The 7,291-nt window shown below is 50.0% G+C and overlaps 1 long non-coding RNA gene across 1 annotated transcript; it reads right to left on the minus strand.

Moving 5' to 3' along the window:
* Window positions 1–5,860: 5,860 nt before the first annotated feature.
* On the minus strand, window positions 5,861–6,699 carry LOC144102930 (uncharacterized). The gene is made up of 2 exons (XR_013308264.1): window positions 6,504–6,699; window positions 5,861–6,260 (listed from the first exon to the last, which is right to left on the minus strand). It is a non-coding gene; the product is annotated as an uncharacterized LOC144102930 (long non-coding RNA).
* Between the last annotated feature and the right edge of the window lie 592 nt (window positions 6,700–7,291).

Here is a 7,291-nt window from a genome sequence, read left to right on the forward strand (position 1 = left end):
TCGAATTTCGATGAAGGGGAAATGCTAGAGGCCCGCCTACTGTGCGATGTCAGTGCACGTTAAAGAACCCCAGGTGGTCGAAATTTCCGGAGCCCTTCACTACGGCGTCTCTCATAGCCTTAGTCATTTTGGGACGTTGAACCCCCCATAAACCATAATACCAGCTACCTGACTGGCTAGCGAAGCAACGCATAATTTGATAGAGCTAGTTGTAGGAGCGAAGGTTGGTGGGAAAATCACGTTCGTGTTCACGGTCATTTCGCGTCCGCGGCTCACGTGACCACCCCGCGCACACGGTCCGTGTCTTGCGCTAACTCCTGCATCATCAGCAGGTGCGGTGCGGCACCTAAACATGATGCCGCCAAACTCCTTGAAACGCCTCTCTTGAAAACATCCTGAAATGACAGGATGGAGCGGTATCCTGCGCGCCTGCGCAGTAGCAGCCCCCAGCGGCGAAGTGGAACATCAGTCGCTTAGCGGAAAGGCCAGGGATGCAGCCAAGATTAAGCGTCGTGCTCCGACCGCTGCACGTATGTGGGAGGCCAAAAAAAACTGAAAACGTGCGGCTGGTCGAACAGACGCTGGCAGCGAGAAAAGGGGTTCAAACCAGTGCCAACATTTTTTTTTTCACACCATGCAGCGCTCGTATCCCTTCGAAAAAAAAAACTCAATGGTCGCACACTGATGCGCGGCAACAGCACGGAAAGCAAATGCAACAAATTGCAATGCGGGCTAGTTAGCGCTGACCATCGCATTATCATGGGTTTAATCGCCTTTCACTTTGTTGGTTTTTTCTTCCACGAACCCGCATTGTCTAAACGTTTGCCCATGACTGATAAGAAATTTAGTGATATCACTGGATCAACTGGAGTAACGGATTGCTTGGCAAACACGTACAAAACGCCTTTCCGTCGCTCGTGAATCTCGACATGAAACTTCGTAGTACACGCCCACTGTTTTTTTTGTTTTTTTTTTAGATCCAACCCGGAGCCACATTGTGTCTTCGTTATCGCTGCTACCCCCCTTCCCCCCTCCCCCCCAAAAAAAACACTGCAAAAATTGTAATACAAGTTGAAAGTATACATAAAGTAATATCGGAGGAGTGGAACTGATAGCGCTATATATCAAGTGTTTGCTTGAAATCAACGCTACTTCACAAATGAACGGAAAATGAACAATGTTTTTCTTTTTTTATGCCTGCCGTTGTCCAGTGTTAAATTTTGCCTCAGTTCACCTCATGAAGCTACGGTTGGATCCTATCATGACAGGAGCATGAAACAACCAAATTTTTGGCGCAGTGAAGCATTTCTGCACCGTTCACAATGAGCTGCATACAAGAACGAAACACCAATGGGAAGTGTGAACATGAACAGAAAAGGAAAACAGCTGCGTTGTAGCTAATGGCGTTTAGTGGATTTCATTCGCACATAATCGCTTGATTGAGTGATTAAGGATGCCAGGAGTGGTCGCATCCTATGTCGCATTTACAAGCTTATACTCATAATCTAAGTCCAATGCCCGACAGAGCCTCTTCCCTCAGGTCTTCAGTTAGCCGTGCCTTGAGCCAGCCCACGGCCGCCCTGGCGCAGCAGATTTTCTCATGTCATCTCATCGCCTAACTGTGTGCCCCGGCTATGTTTCCATTCCTTGCGTTTCCACTTTGTTATTCTAGACCAGAGCTAACAGACAAGCGAAAACGTTTAGCACTATTATTTCGTTTCCATGCGCAGAAATGCTCCTATTTCGGCATTCCCATTTCATAACAGCCCCGCTAGGACATCACTCATCCCCATCATCAGCCTGACTATGCCCACAGCAGGGAAAAGGCCTCTCCCATGTTCGTCCAATTGACCCTGTCCTTTGAGAGCTGCGGCCCCCGTATCCCCGCAAACTTCTTAATCTCATCCGCCCACCTAACCTTCTGCCGCCCCTTGGTACGCTTACTTTCTCTTGGAATCCACTCCGTTACCCTTAAGGACCAGCGGTTGTCTTGCCTTCGGATTACATGCCCTGCCCAAGTCTATTTCTTCCTCTTGATTTCGACTAGGATGTCTTCAACCCGCGTTGGTTCCCTCACCCGCTCTGCCCGCTTAATCCAGTCTCGTAACTTTACACGTAACATTTTCCTTTCCATAGCTCGCTGCGTTGTCCTTAAAGCGGTAACCGCATGAGGTGATATTCTTTCGCGATACGTCGCGCGATGACGCCGCCGTCGCCCATCGCTGCCGCTGGCGCAAACCGCACGAAGCGACGGGACTCGGCGTCGGAACGGCGCGTTTTCAGTGCTGCTCGATTGCGGCAGCTTCAGCGTTCAGTCATTTTGCAAAATGGATCGGAAGTTACGCACACGCAGGACCTAACGTCATTGGCTAGTCTCGCACGGCACTTCCGGGCGATAGGCGAAATATTCTGCAAAGCCTGAACCTGTCCGACACTGCTTCGACGGCCCTCAGGCCACCGCACGATGCCATCGCGCAGCGTGTCGCCGCGAATTGATTGTGTGCTTAGATGGTGACTGCGGGAGGGAATGTGTGCTATTATAAGAGACTGTGCGCATAGCGGGGTAGATTCGCCAGGCTTTATGACATTGTTAATATATAAGGGACGCTATGGTGGAGCAATTGCCAGCAGACAAAGCAAGGCTAACCCCACCTGTAGCTTTCAACACCTCAACTCAACTCAACTCTTGTCGCCTCATGCGGTGAGCGCTTAACTGAAGCTGAACCCTTTTCGTTAGCCTCCACGTTTCTGACCTATATAGGCGAGTAAAGGTAAGATACAGCTGCTGTAGACTTTTATCTTGAGGGATATTTGTAAACTGTAATTCATGATCTGAGAGAACCTGCCATATTCACTCCGCCCCATTCTTATTCTTCTAGTTATTTTCCTCTCATGATCCGGATCAGCGGCCGCTACCTGCCCTAAGTAGACTTCACTAGTTCACGACAACGTGCTATAAAAGGACAGAACCTCTCAGCGTACAATCCCAAGTAAATTCAAGCTGCTGGGTCCGTCGTCAGCAACCTTCCTTTGTTGACGAGCTTAATCGGTTGCAAAAAAGCCACTCAATAGAACTGTCATTTACTTCAGGCGCCTGCATGCAGCCAATACCACTTTAGTAATTCTGACCATTCTATACCACCCGATGATGATGATGATGATGATGATGATGATGATGATGGTGGTGGTGGTGGTGGTGGTGGCGGTTATGATAACAACTATGGAGCCAACAACGACGTCAGCTACTTAAATGCTCTTCGCGAAAAAGAAAAGTGGCAGTTTATCCCGATGCCGATGCGTAGATAGTGTCATGCCTGAAATATTTAGGCGTGTTCAAAAACACGCTCTCAAGCCCTGAAGAAAAAGCCGGAAACACCATCCTTTTCCCGAAGTTCATTATCAGACACGTGTCTTGGTTCTGTTGCCGATTTCTCACTGCGAATGAATTTGGCAAGAAAAGAAGTCCTCCTTTGTCTGCCACGACAGTATACATTCGTGGTCGACATCTGCGGCCATGTCGACGCCCTATTCTTCTGAGGTTTAGGTGCTGACGCAGCACATGTCGCCGTTATCACCTTTGTCTTCCTCCCCTCATTTGCTGCTTCCCGACCTCTTCGTTCCTCTTCTGTCCCGGCGACTTTAGTTTTGAGCTCTCTCACACTGATGCGCCTTCCACCTGCTTCTTTGAAATTTCCCATGCAGTTCACTTGAAGGAGTTGCGTGGAAAAAGCGTTTTCTTTGCTTTTATTGGAGCTAGATGAGGCCATCTTTGTCTGCTCAACGTTTTCTACCTCACAGTGCAAGCGCTGCCACGTGGACGCGGGCTGTAAGCGCGGCTGTCAACCAATTTAAATTGAGTGCATGGTGTCAGGCTATGATAAATTGGTAACGTAAGATATGAATTCCTTTCGATTAAAAATGCGCCCAATTTCATAAAATCAATTTCTTTGGATTTTGGACGTTCTCGCTCTTTCTTTCTGGGAAAACTGACAATGAAAGTTGGTGTTGTATGCTTAAAAAGTTTCGGAAGGTTTTCTGGCCAAAAAGACATCGCCGATGGCGAGAATACGATGACAAAAGGGGGATTGCCCGCCGCGTGCAGTGCTTCTTCCCGGAGTCTGCCTGTTTGCAAGGGTGTGTGGTTCTGAAGGCCTGTGTATTTTGGAGCAACGCTGACATCTCCAGGATACCAGTTCTTTTTTTTTTATTACGTAACTGCGATGAAAATCTTGCATTTCTGTGTGTTTTAGTCTCGTTCAAATTTACCACACTTCTTGCTGAGAACTGCGTCGTTTTCATCATCATCATCAACTTAATTACGTCCACTGCAAGACAAATGGCATTTTTATACCAATCTAACTAACCCTGTCCTGCGCTAGCTGCAGCCACCTGACTCTCTGCCGCCCCTTGCTGAGCTTGCCTTCTCTTGGAATCCACGTTGTTATCCTTCAGGGGGGACCATTGGTCGCCTTGCTTCCGCATTACATTCGCTGCCCATGCCCATTTCCTCGACTAGGAGGTCACTAATTTGACCACACATTCGCCAACACCCGACATCTGCTGTTCTACGCATGCGTGAATATCATCATCATCATCATCATCATCAGCCTGACTACGCCTACCGTAGGGCAAATGTTCTCCCACGTCTCTCCAATTAACCTTGTCCTTTGCCAGCTGCGTCCACCATATGCCCGCAAACTTCATGATGGTATCCGCCCACCAAACATTCTGCCGCCCCCTGCTATGCTTGCCTTCTCTTGGAATTCACTCCGTTACCCTTAAGGACCAGCGGTTATCTTGCCTTCGCATTACACGCCCTTGGGCAGGGCATATTGTAATGCGTAGTTTTAAAATATCGGCAATATTTTTGAGAACCGGTAAGACAACAACTAAAAACTGCCATTCCCTTTGCCGCTATGACATAACGTATTAGTACGACGTTTTCGAGTGCGTAGGACAGTTATTTGCATCTGGTTTTTTGCTAATACTTTTTCTTCTTTCATTTTTTGACTAAGTGTTAACAGCGCGAATATTACTTATCATCTGCTACTCCTCGGTAGGTTTCCTTTCAGGTAGCATTCTGAGGTGCTTTTGAGCCAAAATCGCCGTTTGAACGAATATCTCGAAATGTATTTTTCGGCCGTCGTTTTTTTTTTATGCCCCTAGAATTATTTGAGTGCAAACCAATTAATCCTCTGCGGATGTGCGTAACCTGTTAGCTTGCATTTTTAAATAATTTGAATCAAAATTTTCCGTTTAAAAAGCTTCGACCCCAGCCGGAAGACGAAACCGGCAATTGCTGCACCGCACAGTTGCGCATGCGCAGAACACACGATCGCGCGTCGGTGTATGTCAGGTATTAATTTGCGTGTCTTTCCTGATTTTCTCTGCTCTCTTCTGTCATTTTCCCTAGCTCGTGGTGCAGTAAAGCATCTAGGCTCAAAGATGTAGCTTTTTTTTTAACACGCATCTAAAAGCTGCGCGTAGGATTCCGATCACACGAAATTCCTTCAATATTCTCCATTCCATTGTCCTTGACTTGGGTAGCTAGAGCTCTGAAGGCGTAGTTTGTTACGGGCCCTATACTGCCTTAGCCGCTGCCGTGTGTGCAATGACACGGTCGCGGCGACGCACAGAAGTCTCAGTACGCCAGCACTTTTCCATTTCATCACACCCAGAAACCGTACCTGCGACCACGCTGAAAATCGGCGCACAGGTATACGCTGTAAGCCGAATACCCGGACAGCTACAAAAGCGCGACGGCAAGGCTGTGCGTGGCGACATCCGCCCGCCTCAGCAGGTCTGCTGAGGCGCGCGACTGAGCCCTCGCGTCTGTACAGACCAGAAACGACAGACAGAGTTCAGTTTCGTGACAGCGCATCGCGTTCTTTTCAAGAGCGAAGCACTTGAGTCAGGGTCCGTTGTTAGTCATGTCCGCACACGCCGTTTTCTGCAGCGAACAGTCGGTTCCCCAGGGTTGGTCGCCCAGTGCCGCTCGTTGCGCTCTCTCGTTCCCATAGAAGTGACAGAAGAGATCCGAGGCAGGCAGGATGAGTCCGAGCAAAAATGCGGGCGCCGCTGCGGTGTTGCCTTCGTGGCGGACCCCGTCACACTGCAATCTCTCGCCTGAGCATGATGAGGAAGTAGAAGGCAAGGCTGCTGATCGCCAGGATGCCCACGAGCAGCAGCGAGACGATGACAATCTGCAGGCACAGCCGGCGCCTCTTAACGGCCTCCAGCATGCTCATGTGATGGCCGGGCTGGAGAAGGGGGAGAAAGATAGAGAAAAGACACGCATTTCAGTTCCAACGACGACTGCACAACGACCGGCGGCAGTAGCCAGAAAGTGGAAGCGGGTGCGGTGCTCGCGTAGGCCTCGCACGAGCCCTCGGGGAGCCCGTCTCCGTGAACTAAGACGCGTCGGTACACTGGGGCTACAGTCGCGGGCCTGCGTACGACCAGGATTCCACGCTGCGCCTCAGAGCTTATGGCAGCCGACTTACCAACACGCTCGTCGTGGCCGCGTACGAGACGTCCCGCGAAAGCGTGGGGACGGCGTTCACGACGCACTGGGGCTCCTCCATGCCTGGCTGTTCTGCGGCCATCGTCTTTCCTAGCGCGAGTCGCCAACCTCGTGCAGTAGAGCTTGCGCGCCCGTGCTGATGATGATCGTCGCGGTGACCTGCAAATGCGCAGCTCTTTGCAGGGCCGCTATTGGCTGCAGTCGGGGATCATACGTGCGTGAAACTTGGAAAGCTAGGTGAGCACAACCGACACTGGCACCAGCTACGGCGATCCTGCAAGACAAGGCACGCAAAAAGAAGAGGAAAATGTCGGGCACTATTCGGCTACCCGAATAATGAGTGCTATACATATAGCATTTAGGGGGGGGGGGGGTGTCTTGTTAAGCAGGTTAAGTCCGCAGCGGCTTTCCCAAGGTGCCGTTCGTGACCTTTACATTAAGGCGGCCGGAAAATGCGAGAACGAGGTCAGCCGTGCTTCGCTGAGAGTGCCGTTCGTCCATTCAAGGCCTATTCCTAAGCAGTCGTGTCACATGCTGCGCTATGTGGACGTTCCGTCAAACTGCCTGCCCAACTCACGTGCTGCTGCGCTCCCCACTAGCGCCTCTGACAAAATACCGCCTCTCAACGTTCTCCAATACGTTGGAAAAGCAGCTATAAAGCGATTGCGCGCAGTGCCGCAAGCAAATCGTTCAAAAAGTCTCTCTCTCAGGTCTGAAAGATGACTATTTGCGTTTGAACAACTGAACTTTCTAGGAGACTCGGCAAGC

Source organism: Amblyomma americanum, chromosome 1, assembly GCF_052857255.1.
Source record: "Amblyomma americanum isolate KBUSLIRL-KWMA chromosome 1, ASM5285725v1, whole genome shotgun sequence".
Lineage (NCBI taxonomy): Eukaryota > Metazoa > Arthropoda > Arachnida > Ixodida > Ixodidae > Amblyomma > Amblyomma americanum.